Source organism: Acinonyx jubatus, chromosome B1 (genome assembly GCF_027475565.1).
Source record: "Acinonyx jubatus isolate Ajub_Pintada_27869175 chromosome B1, VMU_Ajub_asm_v1.0, whole genome shotgun sequence".
Classification (NCBI taxonomy): domain Eukaryota; kingdom Metazoa; phylum Chordata; class Mammalia; order Carnivora; family Felidae; genus Acinonyx; species Acinonyx jubatus.
The window spans coordinates 81,799,677-81,822,145 of record NC_069382.1 but is presented as its reverse complement, the minus strand read 5'-3'; the positions used below and the strand labels follow the sequence as shown (position 1 = coordinate 81,822,145).

General features: G+C 34.7%; 1 protein-coding gene and 1 non-coding gene across 7 annotated transcripts in view; both read right to left on the bottom strand.

Annotated features, from left to right (window-relative positions):
• INPP4B (inositol polyphosphate-4-phosphatase type II B) overlaps positions 1 to 22,469 on the bottom strand; it is a 761,046-nt gene that overhangs the window by 699,684 nt on the left and 38,893 nt on the right. The window lies entirely within an intron of this gene.
• LOC113603157 (U6 spliceosomal RNA) lies at positions 14,244 to 14,349 on the bottom strand. Its single transcript, XR_003424698.1, has one exon. It is a non-coding gene; the product is annotated as a U6 spliceosomal RNA (small nuclear RNA).

The window sequence follows — 22,469 nt, the reverse complement described above, 5'->3', positions numbered from 1 at the left end:
CCCAAGGTCTTTTTCTTTTACCTTATGATACTGCTTTAAGGTGAGGTCAAATAGGTACACTGCTCAAGAAATCAAAAGCATTCCTATGGGGTCGGAAAAAGTAACAGACTCTTTGGCCATATTCTCATTGTGACTAGAATGGCAAATGTCATGAGAGACATCCTAAATGGAAAAATCACTCCACATCTAAGCACAGCAGCCTTTCCAAGGCACACAACATAAGCAGAAGGATGCTCTTCACATCATTGGTAAAGAGTTGATGTGACAACAATACCAACTTAATTCAAACATTACTATGACTTTCAAAACTCAAAATGAAGTATCCAAGACATTCTTAGAAACACAAGGTAAAAACTCACCAAAGTTAATCTCAAAATGGATTGGGTCATGCAAGTTTTCTCTTTACCTTACACCTCTATACCCTAATTTTAACCCCATGACCAGACAGATATATGAGACCAAACCAAGGAGTTGGAAGGTCTAACTTCTTTTCTGGCAAAATACTGATCTTCTAACTTTTTGACTATCCCAAGATGCCACATGAAATAAAGAATGAATGGCAAAAGTGCTATAGAACCAGGAATAAGGCCAATAACACATGTCTGTTTTGTTTAAACCCAAAGATTAAAAAAACATGAGACACCCATATGGAGTGTTTTGCTTCTAGTAACAGCCCATCAGAAATGTAGCTCCCTGAAGAAAATAAGTTACCCTTTACAACACAGCTGAATTAATTAGGAACAAATCTGCCAAAAATCTACTAGACTGTAAGTTACTGAAAGGCTGGGATGACTTATCCCATTCTTATATTTCTAACACCTAGCCCCTTGTCTGCACCAGCACTAACCCACAGTAGAATCTCAATTAATGTTCAACTGAACAAAGAAGCAGAACTGTAAGCTGTACATGTTTCAATGCAACTACTAATAGAACAAAAACAATTAAGGGAAAAACAAATCAAACAATGTGTCTGTTGCAGCAGTTGGGGTTCAGGCCCTGCAAGTTAAAAAATGTATTTGTAAGGATTTCCGCATAGGTCTTAGAGCTCTAGAATGACAGTAATACCAAGCACTCTAATCAACTGTGCATAGAAAACTGTGATTCAAAAAGTCAAACAGAAAAAAACAAATTAAATAAATAATGTGCAGTGCTAAGCACAATGTATTTGTTACTAGGATTAATAAAACATTTTAGCAAGGTGGCTGAAAACAAAATCAATATACAAAAATCAATTGCACTTCTAAGCACTAGCAACAGGAGTTATGAAATGCAATAAAGATACTACATTAAAGTAGCATAAAAAACACAAAGTAGTTAGGAATAAATATAATGAAATATATGCAATACCCTTATGAAAAAAATTAAAGTATCATTCAAAATGTTAAAGAAAACTAAATGGAAAAGAAGAAATTAAACAAGACTACTCTGCAAAATTCACGTGACTATCTCCACAGGTACAAAAAAAATCGTCTTAAACTCAACAACCTACACATGATAAAACCAAAGAAAACAGACGTAATTAAGCATTTCTTAAACTTGATAACATGCTTAATGGCTAAACACTAAAGCAAATGCCATACTTAAAGAATTTTTTAATGTAGTCTTTGCAGAAACAAGACATATATAATTGTTACTATTGTTATTTAATATTAAAAAATTGGATATAAGAACTGGAAAGAAAGAAGTAAAACTGTCAGTATGTCATTATGATCTTCTACATGGGAAACCATTAGGATCAACAGAAAAAACTGAATTAGCAAAGAGGTCCAAATACAGGTTAATGCAAAATTCAGAAACATTCCTAAATCACTATAACAAGCTAGAAAATTTCATTAAAAAATAAGATACTACTCATTATATTGAAAAAATTAACACTATCAAGAAATTAAGGTAGTGAAAATTACAAAAAGCCTTCAGAGAGCAAATTTGTAAACTCCCCTAAAAGACATTCATAAAGAATTGATTAAATGCATAATGTATTTATGAATGGAGAAAATTGCTGAAATCAATATTCCCCAAATTAAATTGATTTATAAATTCAATGTTAAGACTAACCAAAATTCCAGCTGTACTTTTTTAAGAGCTTAATATATTTTTTTCATGGTGTGTGTGTGTGTGTGTGTGTGTGTGTGTGTGTGTATCCCTGAACAGATACATCAAGTTAGAAAATAAAAGGAGGGGCACCTAGTGGCTCAGTCAGTTAAGCATCCAACTCTTCATTTCAACTCAGGTCATGATCTCAGGATTGTGAGATTGAGCCCTGTAGTGAGTCCCACATAGGGCTCTGTGCTGAGTATGGAACCTATTTGAGATTCTCTCTCCCTCTCTCTCTCTGCCCCTTCCTCTCCCTCTCTCTCCCCAGCCCCCCCCCAAAAAAAAAGAAAAAGAAGAAATGTCTTCCTATAACATTTTAGCACATAACAAAAGACCATAGCGATAACAACTTTATGCAACTATGAAGAAAAAAATTAAACAATGGAATAAATTTCCTCCTGATAGAGCTGAAAATAGTGCTCATCAGTGAGGAAAAGACATTGTATTATGGTTGATATTAGGAAATCTAGCTCATTATATGATGAAAATCAATACTATTTATCAATCCAATATTATGCACAAAGGTTTGAAACCTAAATATGAAATAGAAAACATTAAGATAATACATATAAGAAAAAATTTTGTGAATTTAAGTAGATGAGGAAACAAAACTAAGACAAAAACTCAAACTATTAGGCAAAAAATGATGGATAACTGAGAAAATTAATAGACTAATACCAAATAGAGAGAAGTAATCAATATGTGGTATGTAAAGAATATAGGATAAAAAGCATTTCTGCAAATATAGACAACAAACCAGAAAGCACATGAAGATGTAGACAAGAACTTCACAGAAAGGGAAACTTGAATGGCTAACAAATATATGAAGATACGTTCATACTTATTAATTAGCACAAAATAAAAGCAGGTATTCAATTCAAGGTGGTAAGAAGGGCTGGGATGAGGGGATGAATAGAAAAAATGAAAAATAAAACTAAATGAACAGATACCATGTTCATGGATTGAGAGGCTGTATGTCATATAGATGTCAGTTCTACCCTAATTGATCTATAGAAACAATGCAATTACAGGTAAAGACTCAATGGGTTGGTGGTGGTGGTGTTGATTCTATCTATCCATCCATTCACCTACCTCCCTATTACAAGCTTATTCTAGAATGTGTCTATGGAAAAGCAAAAGACCAAGAATAGCCAAGACATTCCTAAAGGAATATCAAATCAAGACAGGTGGACATGTCTTACCAGATATCAAGACTTATTAGGTTTAAGCTATAAATAAAGTATTAAGCATATCAAAATAAAGTTTAAGATGGTATGGACTAGGGATAGACAAACATGACAGGAGCTCTACAAAGGATCCAAAATTGAAGATATATGGAAGTGTGATTTATTACAGAACTGAGCTGAAAGTTAATAGAAAAAGGAGGAATTTTTCCATAAAATGAGTTGAGAAAAACTGGGAAAAAATAGTATAACAGTATATCTGTACTGATAAAATACACAAAAATAGTTCTATGTATATTAAATATAAAAGATAAAACATAAAATATTAAGAAGATAAGATTGAATATCTGGGACAGGAATAATTTCTTAGGTTTAACATAAAAAGCCCAAATCATAAATGAAAATATTTATATGCCTAAAATGTGTTAAAAGTAAGAACTTCTGCCCACCAAAAAATGTCATAAAAAGAAACTGAAAATTCAAGCCACAAACTGGGAGATATTTGTGATTTTTTAAAATATTATCATAAAAATATAGAAAGCACATCTGGAAGTCAATCAGAAGTAACAAACAAGCTAATGAGAAAATGGCAGCACTTAACAAAAGAGGCAATAAAAATGGCTAAATATTTGAAAAATGTAATCTAGACAACAAATTGGCATTAGGTAGTAGGATATAAGTATGTGCATATAATTTAAGATAGATATGTTAAAGAATGTTTCACAGAATATTCATTTAGCATTCCCTGTATTGGCAAAAACATAATTCAGGAGTAAAATGGATAAATAAATTCTGGAATACTCATTCTGTGGAATACCATGTAACAATGAAAATGGAATACTACGTAACTGCATGCATCAACAAAGATGAATTTTAAGAGAATAATGTTGAGTGAAAAAGCAAGCTACAGAAGAATGTATAATTTTATTTATAGAACTTGAAATGCATGAAAAACTAATATAGGTTTAGGGATAGAAACATATATGAAGAAAACTAGGGAGAAAAACCAGGAGGAAAAATCTAGACAATTATATCACAAAATCCAAGCTACCTCTTAGGAAGCATAAACAGGATGACAATGGTACAAGCATCCAAGGAGCCTTGACAGTAATGGTTCTTTTTTTTTTTTTTTAATTTTTTAAAATGTTTATTTATTTATTTTGAGAGACAGAGACAGAGCACAAGCAGGGGAGGAGCAGAGACAGAGGGAGACGCAGAATGCGAAGCAGGCTCCAGGCTCCGAGCTGTAAGCACAGAGCCCAACGTGGGGCTCAAACTCACAAACCGTGAGATCATGACCTGAGCCGAAGCCGGACGCTCAACCGACTGAGCCACCCAGGTGCCCCAGTAATGGTTCTCTTAATCTGAAGTGATAGGTATGTAAGAGATTGTTCTTCTTTCATTTTCTATAATATTATGCATAGCCTAATTATAAATCTTTTTTTGTTTGTTTTTGTACAATAGGTAAAAAACAAAACATACAAGAGAGCGCTGTCTGAAATTCTTCTATCATCCTTTGGCTGATAAATTGCTTTTTTTAAACCTTTATTCTCAGGTTAAAAAATATATCAACATTTATTATAGCATATCTTGAAATAGTATCCTGTGTATACTAGGTGCTTAATAATTATTCATTATCATTATTATTATCAACACTACCATATATGTTATTATCAATGCAACCAGCAATGTGGCCAAAACAGTCTATGGCTTCTCTCCTTACCCAATGCTTTAATGCTTTCCCCAACCAGCAAAAACAAATTAAATTGATGAATTATGCCTTTACTCAACTATCTTTTTAATCATATATATCCTGCTCTTACTACAAATCTTTTTAAAACTTCCATAGTTCCTGCCTCCATTCAGTATACCTCTTATAGGCTTTCACTTCACTTAGATCATTATTTTCAATTTAAGAATATTGCAATGCTTCCACATTCTATTTTTATATCCATTCCTCCCAAAGGAAGGCCCCTCATCTTTGAATTTGGTTTCAATATTCACATACAATGAATGTGAGCATCTTGAAGACAAGAGTCACATCTCATTGGTCTCTCTATCCCCAACATCTTGCTCCACATGATGAGCACATTTGTATCTGCTCAAAAGATGTTTGGAGAAGGAATAATGAATAGTAAAATGAATAAACTAAGGATTACACAAACGTGGAAGATTCTTGTTTAAGTTAAAGGACAAGGCAGTTATGTTTTGCCTCTCATTTGTTCTAAGACAATAGTGTTGTTAAATTGAAAAAATAAACACAAAAGGCATAAGTCTATAAAAGGAATAGGGGTTCAGTAGCCAAAATATTTCATAAAAATCTTGAAAGGTGGGGAACCTGGGTGGCTCAGTCAATTGAGCCTCTGACTCTTGATTTCGGCCCAGGTCATGATGTCATGGTTGGTGAGACTGAGCTCCACATCGGGCTCTGTGCTGAGTGTGTTACACACTTAAGATTTTCTCTATCACCCTCTGCATCTCTCTCCCTATGCCCCTTTACGCCACTTGCACTCTCTCTCTTTCTCAAATAATAATAATGATAATAATAATAATAATAATAATAATAATAATAATAAATCCTGAGGTGGAAAGTAGCTGAGAAATATATAAAGAAATAAAACACAATGAAAGAACTGAACCTGCTCTTGCGCTAGAAGTCAGCAGGACATGAATAGTGGAAAAAGGATGCTAAACACAGAGGGTAAGTAAAAGACTGCAATAGCAAGGCTAAAGAAACGCCCACTCCCTGGTCAAGGTACAGAGGGCAGAGCCACCAGCAGCTTAACATTTATAACAAGTCCAAAAAAAATAAAATAAAATAAAATAAAGTGAAATAAAATAAAATAAAAATATATACATAATACATATATATATATATATATATATATATATAGAGAGAGAGAGAGAGAGAGAGAGAGAGAGAGCGCACCTCTTTCTAAAAATTTGAATAATTGCTACAGAAGCTAGATTATTGCTGTTGAAGTAGGCACTTATCTATTCTGGCATTTATGAGTTATTGAACTAAGAGGGAGCTTTCTGCTCATTTACCCTAGAATACAGACTATCAGTTTTTAAGACCTATCCATGTACAGAGAGTTTCTAATAAGTCTCTTTATTCAGGAGAAACCTGTGTGAAAAAAACAGATATATATGGCTGAGACAAAATGGGGAAAAATAATATTAGATCCTTGCTGATACCATAAAAAATTATATATGCATTAAAGAGCTAAATATAAAAGACTAAATTATAAAATTTTAAGGTAAATTTAAATATAGATGACCTGTACTATTAAATATGAATAACAATTGGAAATAAAAAGACATGTGTGGAAAAACAGCAGCAACATAAAAGAATGACAACAACAACAACAAAAACTTTTAGACTAACTTCAGAGAAAAATAAATAGGAATTGAGATTATTTTCATCAATGATGTTCAAGAATACAAAGAGCTAGTATTTATTTAAGGATTACCACATGCCAAGTTCTGCTCTGAGAGCTTTACATGCTTAATCCAATTTAATCCTCCTAATATTCTTATAAAAGAGTGAAGATTTTTTCCTTCCCTTAGATGTAAAACCCTAAATTAAAATAATTAAACATTTCTAATGTACACGATAAGTGGCCAATCCAAAATGTGTACCTAGGCCCTCCCTCTCCAAAACTTATACTCTTAGCTTTATACTATAATGCCTTTGGAAACATAGCACCTATAAAACAAGAGTCTGTTGTAATAACCAAAGCACCAAAAAAGTTTCTACAAATGTTAATCAGGCTTACCAAAAAGAAAACTGTTAGGTAAAGTCAAGAAACTTTTCCAGAGCAAAGAGACAGTAAGAAAACAAAAGACCTATGAAAAGAGTGGGGGATGGGGTGGAACTACATTTGAGTGCCTAAAGTTCTAGAAAGTGAAAACAAAAAAAGATGTGTTTTCACATGAGAAGAAATCATCAAAAATCCCAGCCCAAATAATAATAAAAGAAAAAAATCTAAATATACTTTCATGCCATTTGATACCCCCCAGCATAGAGTATCTTAAAATATGCTTTCAAAGTGACAAAAATGAAAACAAAATTCATGAAAAATAAATGACAATATGTCATTGCCCTAATTAAATGCTAGAAAATAAATTTAGAGCAATGCCTTCAAAGTTTAAGGAGAAAAAAATTGAACCTAGATTATATATTTTCAAATGTGGGGTAAAACAAATATATTTTCATATACTCATAAACTCAGTTATTTTTTATCACATCCACCTTTCAGAAGAAATTGCTTGAGGATAGCTTCATCAAAACAAGAATGGTAATCAAGAAAGAGAAAGATATAAGCAATAACAACAATAACAGCAGAAATAAACCAGAAGCACAGTGAAAGAAAATCTTAAGATAACAGTGATGTAGCAAGCCTAGAAGGCAATTGGTTTTAATTGGAAGAGTAAGACACTGAACCACCAGTAAAAAAATCTCACAGAAGATGGAATAGATTTCAATCAATATAAAAAAATAAGTCAAAAGAGATCAGCACTGTGACTTACAAAAAAAAAAAAAGTTCTTCAATATTACCAAAGGGAGGTAAAAAGGAGAAGGAGGAACACAGACATTAGGAAAAACAGAAAAAAAAATCTACAAGAAAGCTATTTGTTACATATATAAGGCAAACCAAAATGTGGCATGATTTTGAGCAGTTAGTGGAACATAATGTAACAGTACTACTCATTTGACCTTGATGCTAGATTGATTCAAGTAATGTAACAGGTGGGTAGCTGGGCCATGAGGAAGGAAAAGTAATCTTACTCATCATCTTTAGAACAGACATAGAGCTAACATTTGAAAGAATTGATTATGGTTTCAGAATGGAACATAAATGCTATCTAGCAGATAGAGCTAACAGAAGTTGGAAGACAGAAAAAGTGTGGAGAGGAAGAGAGGTCTAATATCCTCCCAGTGCACAGCGAGGAATAAGGAGACCCCATCTAAAGACTAGGACACAGGAGTAGAGATTAAAGTGCATTATCAGAAGTTATACACATGCATAATTGAAGAACTTTTCTAAATTAGATAACTATTCAAAATCGAAAAGAAGGAGGGAATTGTGAGGAGGATATTATTTATATAAATGAGATAATCTGCCATTATTTTACAGTGAGAAGTAGAAATAACATCTAACGTTGACTAATCAATTAGTGTTTAAATATTTGTTTAAAATTATAGCATTAACTAATAGAAGAGCCAAAATCAAAAATGGTTTAAATGGTTAAAGTGTATCTGAGCAGGGGGTTGGGGACTGTGAGAGACCGGCTGGTACTTTTCTTGATGAATCTGTTGGTACTTGCTAGACTTTACCCATGTGCACATAACACACTGGTAATTTAAAATAAAAAAATGAGTAATTAAAAAAAAACAAAACCAGGGCGCCTGGCTGGCTCAGTCGGCTGAGTGTCCGACTTTGGCTCAGGTCATGATCTCACCGTCTGTGGGTTCAAGACCCGCGCCTGGCTCTGTGCTGACAGCTCAGAGCCTGGAGCCTGCTTCAGATTCTGTGTCTCCCTCTCCGTCTGCCCCTCCCCCACTCATACTGTCTCTCTCTCAGAAATAAATAAACATTAAAAAAATAAAAAAAAAAAAACTCACAATAGATCCTAAGACTAGGATCAATGCCCATTGAAATATCATCCTATAACATAAAGAAATTTTCAGATTCAACCTCTATTAAATGCTTTACAACCAATATTGCTTATAGATGTTACTTATAAAATCTCTTGATTCTCTTTTCCCCATATATATTCAGGATCACTTTCTACCCATTTGTATCTGAAACTCATTAGTCCCAATATATTTTAAATAGTCCCAATATATTTTAAATAATTATTTGCATTTTTTTGCTGATTTTAAACATATATATAAAAAAGTATGTGCATCATGGAAAAAATGGGCAATTCTAAAAAATATATAGATCAAACAATCATAATCTACTTTTCAGAAACTAAATTGTATACCTGAAACTATTATTACACTGTATATTAACTAACTGGAATTTAACTAAACACTTAAAAAAAACTTGTTTAAATAGAAAAAAAGAGGAAGCAGTTACTTTTGATACTTATCTTCAATTACCTTCACGGTTAAACATAACTAAAATCATAATACAATTAATGCTTTGCATTCTACTTACAAAAATAGTATATAAAATTTTCCATGCTATTATTATTCAAATGTAATTTTTAAAATAAATGTTGATGGATTATAAAAATAGTACATAACAGGGGCACCTGCGTTACTCAGTTGAGGCTCCAACTTTTGATTCCAGTTCAGGTTATGATCCCAGCATTGTGGGATTGAGCCACAAGTGGGGCTCTGTGCTGAGCATGAAGCCTGCCTAGAATTCTCTCCCTATCCCTCTGCTCCCCTCCCCCACTCATGCTCGCTCTCTCTCTTAAAATTAAAAAAAAAAAAGTATATAACAAATATACAGAAGTTAGAAAATAGAGAAAAACACAAAAAATAATGATCCTTTATAATTCTATAGTCTAGAGATACTCAGTTTTAACTCCTCCCACCTTTGCTCAGTATATACAGGGTGTGCTTTAACAATTACTCTAATCTATTGTAAGTGGAAGTTTGTTTCCTGCTTTTGTTTGTTTATTTTGAGAGAGAAAGTGAGTAGGGGAGGGGCAGAGAAAGAGGGAGAGAGAGAATCCCAAGCTCGCTCCGCACCATCAGTGCAGAGCCTGACATGGGGCTTGATCTCAGGAACCCTGAGATCATGACCTAAACCAAAATCAAGAGTCAGATGCTTAACTCACTGAGCCATCCAGGTGCCCTCCTGCTTTTTTCATGATAACAAAGACTATTCCCTTTGTACACCAACTTCTTCATAAATATTTTTGCATTTTATTTATCAAATTGTAATTCTTGTCCCATTATTAAATAGTATTAAATTTTTATCCTACTATTAAATATTTTTGTTCTTCTAATTTGTCAATCATTCAAATTGGAAATAATGATTCAATGAACCCATTTGTGCATAAAATCTTCTCCTCTTTTGGATTATTTTCATCGTTTAAATTCCTAGAAGTACATACACCATCTCTAAGAGGAGTACAATAAATTTAGACTGTATAAAGATCACTCTGAGTACAATAATTGAAAAAGCATGTAATTTAGATGAAGGTGAAGTGATTCTTTGACTTATGTAAGATGTTGCTGCATAATTAAAAATCAAAAAAGAGTGGGGTGCATTCTTTTCACATGCCCTTAAAAATCAGTAAGAAAATGTGATGCCTTTTAGGTTGAATGTACACACAGAAACCTTAGAAACAGCTATCTCCTTTCTCCCAAAAGTGAGTAATAATTTATACCAGGCAAACAAACAACTACTGGTTTCGTTCCTTTTATGGCCAATGTATCTCCATGGAAGGCAGTAGAGCAGGTAAAGATTCTCAGTCAACTATAAAGTTCCAGTGCTTATTTACAAGGCTGATAAAAGAGTTGCTTTAACAAATCATGCTTCCTCTCTGATCCTAATGACACTAAGAGAATGGTGATATAATGACAATTGGATCACTAGAAATTGCAGTATCATATTTTCAAGATATGACTGACATTTATACGCAGATCTCTAAAGGGAAAGGAAGAGATCCACTGACTTCCATAGATCTCTTAGTGTTTTAATTTCTAAAGGCAAAACATTAATTACTTTTGTCACATTAGCTGGCATATGACCCTGAAAATACCACCGGATGTTAGTAATATGATATTTATATTTGTAGAAACTAGTATTAATTACCTAGATGTTAAATTCTGGGAGTCTCTGAATGCAAATGAAAACCACAATGAGATATCACCTCTTACCTGTCAGAAGGGCTAAAAACAAAAACATAAGAAACAGCAAAGGATGTGGAGAAAAAGGAACCCTCATGTACTGTTGGTGGGAATGCAAAATGGTGGGACTACTATGGAAAACAGTATGAAGCTTCCTCACAAAATTAGATACATTATGTACACTAAGTACATATTTGTCAATACTTCCACTACTGGGTATTTACCCAAAGAATATAAAAACACTAATATGAAAAGACATATGCACCCCTGTATTTATTTCAGCAATATTTACAATAGCAAGATATGAAAGCAACCCAACTCCATCAATAGATGAATGGATAAAGAATATGAGGTACCTATATACAACAGAATATTAGCCATAAAAAAGAATAAAATATTGCCATTTGCCATATGGGTGGATCTAGAGAATATAATACTAAGTGAAATAAGTCAGAGAAATACAATTAGCACATGATTTCACTCATATGTGTAATTTAAGAAACAAAACAAACAAACAAAAAAAGAGACAAACAAAAAAACAGACCCTTAAATATAGAAAGCGAACTAGTGGTTACCAGAGGGGTGGTGGGTGGGGGAAAGGATGAAATAGGTGAAGGGGATTAAGAGTACACTTATTGTGTTGAGCACTGAATGATGTATAGAATTGTTGAATCACTATATTGTACACCTGAAACTAATATACCACTGTATGTTAATTATACTGAAATTGAAAAAACAAATAATTTTTTTAAGATTAAAAAAAATTTTTTTAATGTTTATTTATTTTTGAGAGAGAGACAGAGTGTGAGTGGGGGAGGAGCAGAGAGAGAGAAGGAGACACAGAATCCGAAGCAGGCTCCAGGCTCTGAGCTGTCAGCACAGAGCCCGATGCGGGGCTTGAACTCACACACCGTGAGATCATGACCTGAGCTGAAATCAGATGCTTACCGACTGAGCCACCCAGGTGCCCCAAATAATTTTTTTTTAATGTTGAGAGTCTCTCTTAGTATTTCCTCCTCAGTACTATGCATGAGATTTCTTAAATGCCCATTAGTGATTAAAGGTGTTTGCATAGTTGTGATGACACAAGATAATGGAGAAAGTAAAAGACAGCAAATTATTCCTCACTGGAAATAAGTTACAAAGTGAGTATCTGAGGGCCCAGAGTCTGTCGAGCAAGTCACTTTGAGAATCTGAACGATCCATATAGCCAGAAAATAAACTTAATGAAGAACGTGGTGGAGGAAAAATTGTACAGAAATAAAGATGGTAAGGTTGACCAGAGACAGATAACAAAGGGCCTTGTACACCAGGTTAAAGTAGCAAAATATTGAGGGTATTTAAACATGAGATGTCAGGGGCGCCTGGGTGGCTCAGTTGGTTAAGCATCCAACTTCGGCTCAAGTCATGATCTCACGGTTTGTGGGTTCAAGCCCCACGTCGGGCTCTGTGCTAACAACTCAGAGCCTGGAACCTGTTTCGGATTCTGTGTCTCCTCCTCTCTCTGCCCCTCCCCTGCTCATGCTCTGTCTCTCTCTGTCTCTCAATAATAAATAAACGTTAAAAAAATTTTAAAAAAATAAACATGAGATGTCATGATAAAGAACACTCTACCTGGAGAACAAGGAAAAGAACTGACAAAGAAAAGAGGTTGTTGCAGTAATCTAGGCAAGAGATGATAATAGCCAAAATTAAGAAACTAGAAGCTGGATGGTGTTATGGGCTAAACTGTGTTCTCTTCAACTCTGTTGAAACTTTAACCCCCATTACCTCAGTATCTGACTACATTTGGACATAGGGCCTTACAAAGGGGTGATTACATTAAAATGAGGCTGTTAGTGTAGGTCCTAATCTAATCTGGTATTCTTACAAGAGAAATACAGACACACAGAGAGACATCAAGGATGTGTGCATACAGATGTCCACCATAGGAGGACACAGCAAGAAGGTGGCAGTCTGCAAGCCAAGGAGAGAGGCCTCAATGCTGATATACAAGGTCACAAGTTAGCTATGGATCTGTTGAATTCTTCATAATTATGAGACATCCAAGTGAAAATATAATTATGGATTAGACAATTAGATATTTATGGATCTGGAAATCAGGAAGTTTGGCTGGAGAAATGGGGTGGGACTCATCAACATACAGATGAATGAAGACCTGTTGGAGACAAGAGAACCATTGCTTCAAGCTGGTGACTCTTAGATATGAGAATATAGAAATGAAACAGTATATATTCACAGATGGTTCTATTCCCCCCTCCCCCAGCAAAGGTCATTAAGTGTTGCCTCTTAGCGCTTGAGGCCAACACTTGAATGTCTACCCAGAACACATTACCCTTTTTTGAACAGGACCCTATTTTGATTCAGGTTTCAAGCAGTAATGGGCCAAACCCTAGGAAATAAATCATGATTGGTTCATGGAAATCATTGCAATCTACCTTCCCTTTGCCAGAGAATATTTAGTAGACATTTGACCTATTCATTTCCAGTGGCAATATATCTGAAAAAAAATTTACTGATAAAAAGAGAAAAAACATATACAAAGACATTTACCTCTTTTTTCTTGAATTTGAGGCCTGCTGAAAAAATGTCATATTCGGTATAGTGGCAGCCACATTGTGAGAATGAGGGAAGGTCAACAAAATCAAAGAGAAGACTCCCCAGAGGTCTGAAACTCTACAGTTCCTAAAGCAATCCTGGAATCACTTTACCATTTCACTTGTCTCGAGAGAGAAATAATCCCGCATTGTTGATTCCACTTTAATAAGTTGTACAACATGATGATTTGATACGTGTATATACTGTAAAACGGGGACCACAATCATGTTAGTTAACACCTCCATCATCTCATATACTTACCTTTTTTTGGTGATAAACATTTAAGATCTACTCTATTAGCAATTTTTATGTATGCATAAAACCATGTTCTACATTAGATTCCCAGAAGTTACTCATCTTATAATGGAAAGTGTGTACCCTTTGACTACCATCTCTCCATTTCCCGCACTCTCAGGCCCTGGCAAACATCATTCTACTGTTTTTGAGTTTGGCTTTTTTAGATTCCACATGTGAGATGATACAGTATTTGCCTTTCTGAGTCTGGCTTATTTCATTAGCATCATGTCCTCCAGGTTCATCCATGTTGTCACAAAATGCAAGGTTTCCTTCTTTTTATGTCATCCTTGCACAGAGGCCATGCTAATCTTCTCTGTATCATTCCAATTTTAGTAAACGTGCTGTTGAAATGAGCACTTCTTTTTATAGACACATACAATGGAATATAGATACAGATTTATATAGATGATATAGATATAGATGCACACAATACACACAGACACACATACACACATACCACACTGATACTTTAGTTGATTCCGTGCTCTGGCTATTGCATATAATGCTGCATTGAACATGAGGATGCAAATATTTCTTTGAGCTAATTATTTCATTTTATGGAAGGTATCTTGAAAGTGCAGGCTAAGATAACAACTTGCTCTTCCTATTAAAGCTGAGAGCCTCTAGCTTTCAGTCTGCTCTTAGTTCTCAGTTCTTAGCTCTTAGCTCTTCTTTCAGTTTCTACTTAGAAAACAGTGATGATTTAAAAGATAGCACGGGCCACCCTCTGTGCGCAAAAATGATAAAATTGAATAGAGTGATTAGTAGGATATAAGATAGAAAACATCAAGAGCTAGTAGTTTAAAACATTTTATACAATATCGGGGCACCTAGGTGGCTCGGTTGGTTGAGTGTCCAACTTCAACTCACGGTTCATGAGTTCAAACCCCATGTCAGGCTCTGTGCTGACAGCTCAGAGCCTGGAGCCTGCTTCATATTCTGTCTCTGTCTCTGTCTCTCTCTGCCCCTCCTCTGCTTGCATACCGCCTCTCCTCCCCTCCCCCTCTCTCAAATGTAAATAAACATTTTATGCAATATCAAAACTTTAAATGGGTTTTTACAACAGTCATTACTTAAGACACAATATAATTTCAAGTATACCTTCATTTAATAATCATATAGTAGATGCTCAATAAATACTTTTGATTTAATTTGATGTCAGAATCACATCGAACATCGAGAGTAAAATCAAATTCTGTTTCCTCATATAAGAAAAACTCACAAAGGCTTTTCCTTGCATTATTTCATAAAAGAAATTTCTTAAAAGCCCAAATATCTTGGGGCGCCTGGGTGGCTCAGTCGGTTGAGCGTCCGACTTCAGCTCAGGTCACGATCTCACGGACCGTGAGTTCGAGCCCCGCTTCGGGCTCTGGGCTGATGGCTCGGAGCCTGGAGCCTGTTTCCGATTCTGTGTCTCCCTCTCTCTCTGCCCCTCCCCCGTTCATGCTCTGTCTCTCTCTGTCTCAAAAATAAATAAAACGTTAAAAAAATTTTTTAAAAAAGCCCAAATATCTCTACCACTTTACTTTTTTTTTTTTCTACACAGAACCCTACAAAGTGACTTCTCTTCTGTGGTCTAATGCAGGAATAGAGATTAGAAATATGTCTCTGCTTTCCCAGGGGAATTCCAGCAAACCTTTTTTAAAGGATAATACCAATTTTCTTTAAGCATTGAAAAACATAGAAAAATCAAGGAAGCCTCTCAAATTTTTTTATGAAGTGAGCAAAACACTAATATTAATGTTGAGGATATGTATACTACTCAACACACACACACATACACACAAACACAAACTTCAGACCAATTTCACTTTTGACTATCAATGTAAAAATACTAAAGATAATATTAGCAAACAGAATCCATTGATACTTTGAAAAGCAGAATAGTGTATCAGGACCAAATATGGCTTTGAAGATCATTTGATATGAGAAAATGCATTAATACTATTTTTTTGAAGTTTTTATTTTATTTTATTTTTAATTTACATCCAAGTTAGTTAGCATATAGTGCAACAATGATTTCAGGAGTAGATTCCTTAATGCCCTTTACCCATTTAGCCTATCCCTCCTCCCACAACCCCTCCAGTAATCCTCTGTCCTCCATATTTAAGAGTCTCTTATGTTTTGTCCTCCTCCCTGTTTTTATATTATTTTATATTATTTTTCCCTTCCCTTAGGTTCATCTGTTTTGTATCTTAAAGTCCTCATAGGAGTGAAGTCATATGATATTTGTCTTTCTCTGACTAATCTCGCTTAGCATAATACCCTCCAGTTCCATCCACGTAGTCACAAATGGCAAGATTTCATTCTTTTTGATTGCCAAGTAATACTCCATTGTATATGTATATACCATATCTTCTTTATCCATTAATCCATCGATGGACATTTCGACTTTTTCCATACTTCGGCTATTGTCAATAGTGCTGCTACAAACATTGGGGGCATTAATACTATTTAAAATAAATGTATCACTTTAACATGGAAGTCAGATCATGTCACTTCTCTGTTCCAAAATCTCTGAAGACTTCCTTTTTCACTCAGAGGAAGAGCCAAACATTCTTACACTGACCTAAAAAGTCTATATAATCTGGCAACTGTTGTCTCTGTCACTTCTCCCCTCAGTCATATGGCTCCAGACACACTGAACTTTGCTGCTCCTCAAACATTCCAGGAACATTCCTGCCCTAACATCTTCGCACTGTTATAGTCTTTGTCTGCAAAGCTTCCAAGTATCTGCGAGGTTAAGTCCCTCACCTCCTAAGATATCTTGCTTCAGTGTCACCTACACAATAAAGCTTATGCTGTCCACTCTATTTAAAATTGCAACTCTCCTACTCTCACCCATGGCACTTCTGATTTCTTGTCTTACTCTGTGTCTTTTTTTCTCTAGCACTTGCTACAGCACTTCCGTATCATCTTCTGGAACTGAGTCAATGTACTTACTTACAATATCATCATTTTCATTTATTGTCTCTCTCTCCTGCCATTATTATAAGCTTTCCTTCACCATTGTATTCCATATGCCTACAATGGTACCTGGTACATAAGTTAGCTTTCAACAGATTTTCTTAAAATAAATGACCAAATGATTATTTAATACATCTGAAGAAAAGTCACATGGTATTCTCCATAGCCACTACAAAGTCATTTGACAAATACACACTCAACTAAGTAGAAATTAGTGGCTAAGTCCTTAAAATCATTTATCTCAAAAACATTGTTAATAGAGGAAATGCTAGAGGCATTCCACTACCATCAGGTACAAGGAACCCCACTATGACCACTAACCACTTAACTTCTATGGCCTGTATAAGCTGATTTGGTTAAAAATAGAAAAAAAGTTATTTGTAGATAAAGAATGGACAGAACAAATAGAACTATTTGTAGATAAGAGGAGTATACAACTAGTGTGAAAAAGTCAAAAGAAAAACTACCAAAATTAACATGAGCTTTAGCGAGTATCAGAATAATAAATTTTGTACATTTATTTGAAAAATTATTTCTAAGTATTTAATCTATTATGCTGTGCCCCTTTTGCTGTTACAGCTTTGACTTTCTATTTCACTATATCTTTTAACTGTTAAATATATATATATAATATATAATGGAATATTATATGTATATTGTATATAATGCAATATTATTCAGCCATAAAGAAAAGGAAATCCCGCCACTTGTAACAACATGGATAAAAATGTGAAGTGAAATAAGCCAGACACAGAAATGCAAACACTATATGATCTCATTTATATGGGAAATATAAAAAAGTTGAAATCATAGCAAAGTAGAATGATGGTTGCCAAAAGCTCAGGGTGGGAGGAATGGGGAGATGTTGATCAAAGGGTACAAGCTATAAGATAAATAAGTCCTGGGGATCTAATGTACCGCATGGTGACCATATGTAATAATACTGTGTTGTATGCTTGAAATTTTCTAAGAGAATACACCTTAAGTATTCACACCACACACACATAAGAGGTGATGGATATCTAAATTAGCTTGATTGTAGTAGTCATTTCACAATGTATTATGTCATCAACTCATGTTGTACACCTTAAATATATACAATTTTCATTTGTCAATTATACCTCAATAAAGATGGAGGGTGAGTCCAAAATTAGTCTCAGTGGGCTAATATTAAGGCATCAGCAGGGCTGTATTCTTTCTAAAGGCTCTAGGGAAGATCCTTTTTCTTGCCTTTTCCAGCTTTTAGAAGCTTCCTGAATTTCTCACCTTATGGCCCCTGCCACGCTCAAAATGTAGGTGGTTGGTCAAGTCTTTCTGCAATCACATCACTCTGACTGACTCTGACTCTCCTTCTGCCTCCTGCTTTCACTTTTAAGAACCCTGTGACTCTGGGGTGCTTGAGTGGCTCAATCCATTAAGTGTCTGACTTCGGCTAAGTTCATGGCCTCACAGTTTGTGGGTTTGAGCCCCATGTCGGGCTCTGTGCTGAAAGCTCGGAGCCTGGAGCCTGCTTCAGATTCTGTGTCTCCCTCTCTCTCTGCCCCTACCCCGCTCGTGCTCTCTTTCTGTCTCTCAAAAATGAATAAACGTTAAAAAAAATTTTTTTTGAAAAAACCCTGTGACTCTGCTGTGTTCATCCAGATAATCCACGATAATTTCTCTATCCAAATGTCAGCTGATTAGTAAACCAGATCACATCTGCTACTTGAATTCCACTTTGCCATATAATATAACATATTCATAGATTCAGGAGTTAGGATGCAGACATCTTTGGAAGACCATTGCTCTGCCTACAATACCCAGAGATACTTCTAGATATTTAAATGACTTTACATATGAAAGTTGGACTTTTTAATGGATGGTCATGGAACAGCTGGGTAGTCCTTAGGGGAAAAGATTAAATTAGATCCATGCTTCACATAGTACAACCGGATAAACTCCAAATGGATCAAAAGGTTTAAATGTAAATAAATGAACCATAGATATATTAAAGAATGGCAAATGTCTTTAAAACCTCATGGTAAGACCTTTCTTATTATGACTATGGTGGACAGACCTTAAAGTGATCACGATCATCCCTGACTCCTGGTATTCATGTCTTTGTGAAAATCCCCTCTAGGTCAGTATGAATGGACCAATGGCTTGCTTCTAACCAACAGAATATGGCAAATATCATGGGATTTATATAATTATGTCTCAGTCTGATTATATAAGAGTGCAGCATCAATTTTGATAGTCGCTCTCCCTCTTTCCCTCTCTCTCTCTTTCCCATCCTGTCTTTTTCAAGAGTCCAAGAATCCTACAGAGGAAAAGAAATTAATTCTGCCAGCAACTAGAGGGTGCTGGGAAGTAAATTTTTCCAGTGTTGAGTCTGCAGATAAGAACCCAAGAACACAGTCCGGCCAATACATTGATTGCAGCTTTGTGTGAGATCCTGAGCAGAGGACCCCCCACACTGAGTAGTTCCCAGACTTTTGACCCACAGAAGCTATAAGATAATAAATGTATGTTGTTTGACACTGCTAAATTTGTGGTAATTAGTTACACAACATAGAAAACTAATACAGTGGCTCAACATTTGAAATACATAGGAAAAATAAATTTTACTACACAAATAAAAAGACTTGAATATTACAAAGCAAACAAAGCAAGAGATAGATATACAAATATCATAATTAAAAAACAAGAATACATAAGCAAAGTCAAAAGTCAGTTGATTTTTTAAGTAATTATTAAATGATAATCTCAACAGATTAAGAATTCTCAGAAGTCAACAAGAGAAAGATCAATCTCTCAGCAGAAACATACCCAATGGACATGAACAGATAGTTTCCAAAGAAAGAAAGGCAAATGACCCTTCAATATATTAAACAATACTCAATGTCATTTATTAAAAAACATTGATTAAAACTGTACTGGGATACCATTTATACCTGGCAGACCTGTTGAATTCCAAAAGGTCTAATGAAACATTGTATTGGTGAGCATAAAAGAAACATGCACTCTCACAGGCTGCTGGTATAAACTAGAAGGCAATTTAGTGATCTCAATCAATATTACAAATACATATGCTTTTGATCCAGCAGTTTCACTCCTCAGAATTACCCTAAAGGGGTACTCACATTCATATGAAATAATGCCTTTCAGAACCATTTGTAATAAGATTAAAAACCTAGTATCTATTAATTAGAAACCTATTAAATTATGGCACATCCATTCAATGGAAGGCAGCACAGCTGTAAAATGATACTGAGGTCTTCATTACTAATTGGGGCAGACTGGGTTACTATTCACCAGTTATTCGTAACTCCTGCTGCCTCTCCCTGCAGGAGAAATATACATACCCAACCCTTTTGGACCTGAGGAAAGATGTGACTTGATTTGTCCAATGAAATATGGGTAGATATGTCATGTATTACTTCCAGACACAAGATTTAAGAGCCAGCACGTAGTTTACCATGCCTTTTTATCCCTCTGCCATTAGTCTAGCACTGCTCCAACTAGATGTTGCTCAATCAGCCTGGATTCTTGAGAGGCAATGACCTGAACCAAGGCTAGAGGTGACTCACAATAGACACGCAGTGTGAGTGAGATATAATTCTATGTAGTTTTAAGGCATGGAGATTTTAAAATCAACATGGTAATCTAGCCTGGCTGATGATACAGAAGAATATGAATAAGTATGGCTCACTCTGCCTTAAAATAGAGAGGAAAAAAAGAACATGTAAATATAAGTGTGTACTAGCTCAGACAAACATAACAAATCTCTGGATGTTTTTATCTATTATGGCCAATTGGGAACTGGGCAAACGTGAGACAGGGTTGAGAGAGAGACTTTCAATAGAATACACCTTTTTAAATCTTCTGACACTATATATGTACTAACTAGTCAAACTTTTAATACATGTTTAAAGAAAGAAACACCTGTGTCTAAAACACATGTTGGCATAAAATATTAAGAAACAAGTTGAAAAGCTAGCTGGAGAACAAAAAACATGAAGTCTTCCTAGAGCTTGAACAGAAGCAATGGCCATCTTTCCAATGATGGATTTTTCCGTAATTGTGCCTGCCTCTGACCATATTCATCTGGTAAAAAGGGGAGTGCTCCAGGAGGAACTACATGGGAAAACTGATAAATATGTAAAGTAGCATGAAGGGGAGTCTGGAGAATAGTGAGTTGCTAAAATGAGAAGGGTGTTTTTTCAGATGGAGAGGAGGAATCTTAGGAGAGAGACTAGTGACCTAATTATCAAACACGTGGACAGGTCATAGTTTGATCTGCGTCCTTGGAAGATGTGGAGCCAGGTGAATTGAATGGAAAGTAAAACTGCAGAGAATTCAGAAGGCTTCTCAAATTGAAAGCTGGATGAAGATAAATAAGAAAATGACATAAGGAAAGCCTCTCAGGGCATTTATCATATACCTGTTTTAAGATCCAAAGAAACTTGCAGGAGGAACACAATATGCAACATTTAGTTAGAAATAACGCTTAATCCCAACTGTATGCTGCAGGAGCTAGAAGTTAGAGATTTTTTTTTTACTTGGAAATAGCCTTTGACAATGCAAACATAATCCTCATCATTCTCTATGTTTATCCAACTCATTCATAAACAGAACACCAGCAGAAATTGCCATGTAAGAATTTTTTTTCAGAATGATTTTTTAATGTTGTCAAAATATTTATTTATGTAACTCACTAAAATGGTGAAGATTTTGAAAAGCAAAGAACTTCAAAATGAAAAGCATCAATATCTTTTAATATGAGACTACAATGCCTAAGCAGTACTAATATTGTTATCCAAAATATTTGTGGATTTCTTAATATAAGAGTATTCAAAAATTAAAAATCAAATATTCAAATTGATTAGTGAAGAGGACACAAGGAATTTTAGTTTAGTTTTTTTTTTTTTACTTTCAAAAATATTTGTATATGAAATGATTTCACCAGTTGTCCTGGATTAAAACCTTATTACTAAAGAAGGAAATTTTAATCTTATCAGTAAATGGATTTTTATCAGTAAAAGGTGTTCTGGAATCTAGTGCATGATCTAGGAATTTTAAAGTTAAAAAAGCATAAATAGGAAAGTGGTCTATATTTTAATTTTAAGGAAAAAGTGTAAAACTTTTAAGATTCTCAAACATAATATTCTTTCACATTTAATTTCCATTTATGTCACATTAGATGTTTAATAGGAATAAACAGCAATGCTAAATTTTAACCATGACTTTGCATATTGCCTTAATACATAGTAATTAATGTTAATTTAACTCTCTGAAAAAAACAAAGGTCTTCTAAAAATCCAGCTGTTCTAAGTACTCCAGAACTCCATTAGTCTGTAACACCTTCAATATATGAAGGACAAATGTTTGATCTTTTAATATATTTCTTACCCATCTCCATATATCTCTACAGTAATAGGTACCAGGAACTACCTACTTGGTGTAAATGTCAATTACTAAGGATGGATTCATACACTGAATTTCCACTATAAACTATTAATAATATACTG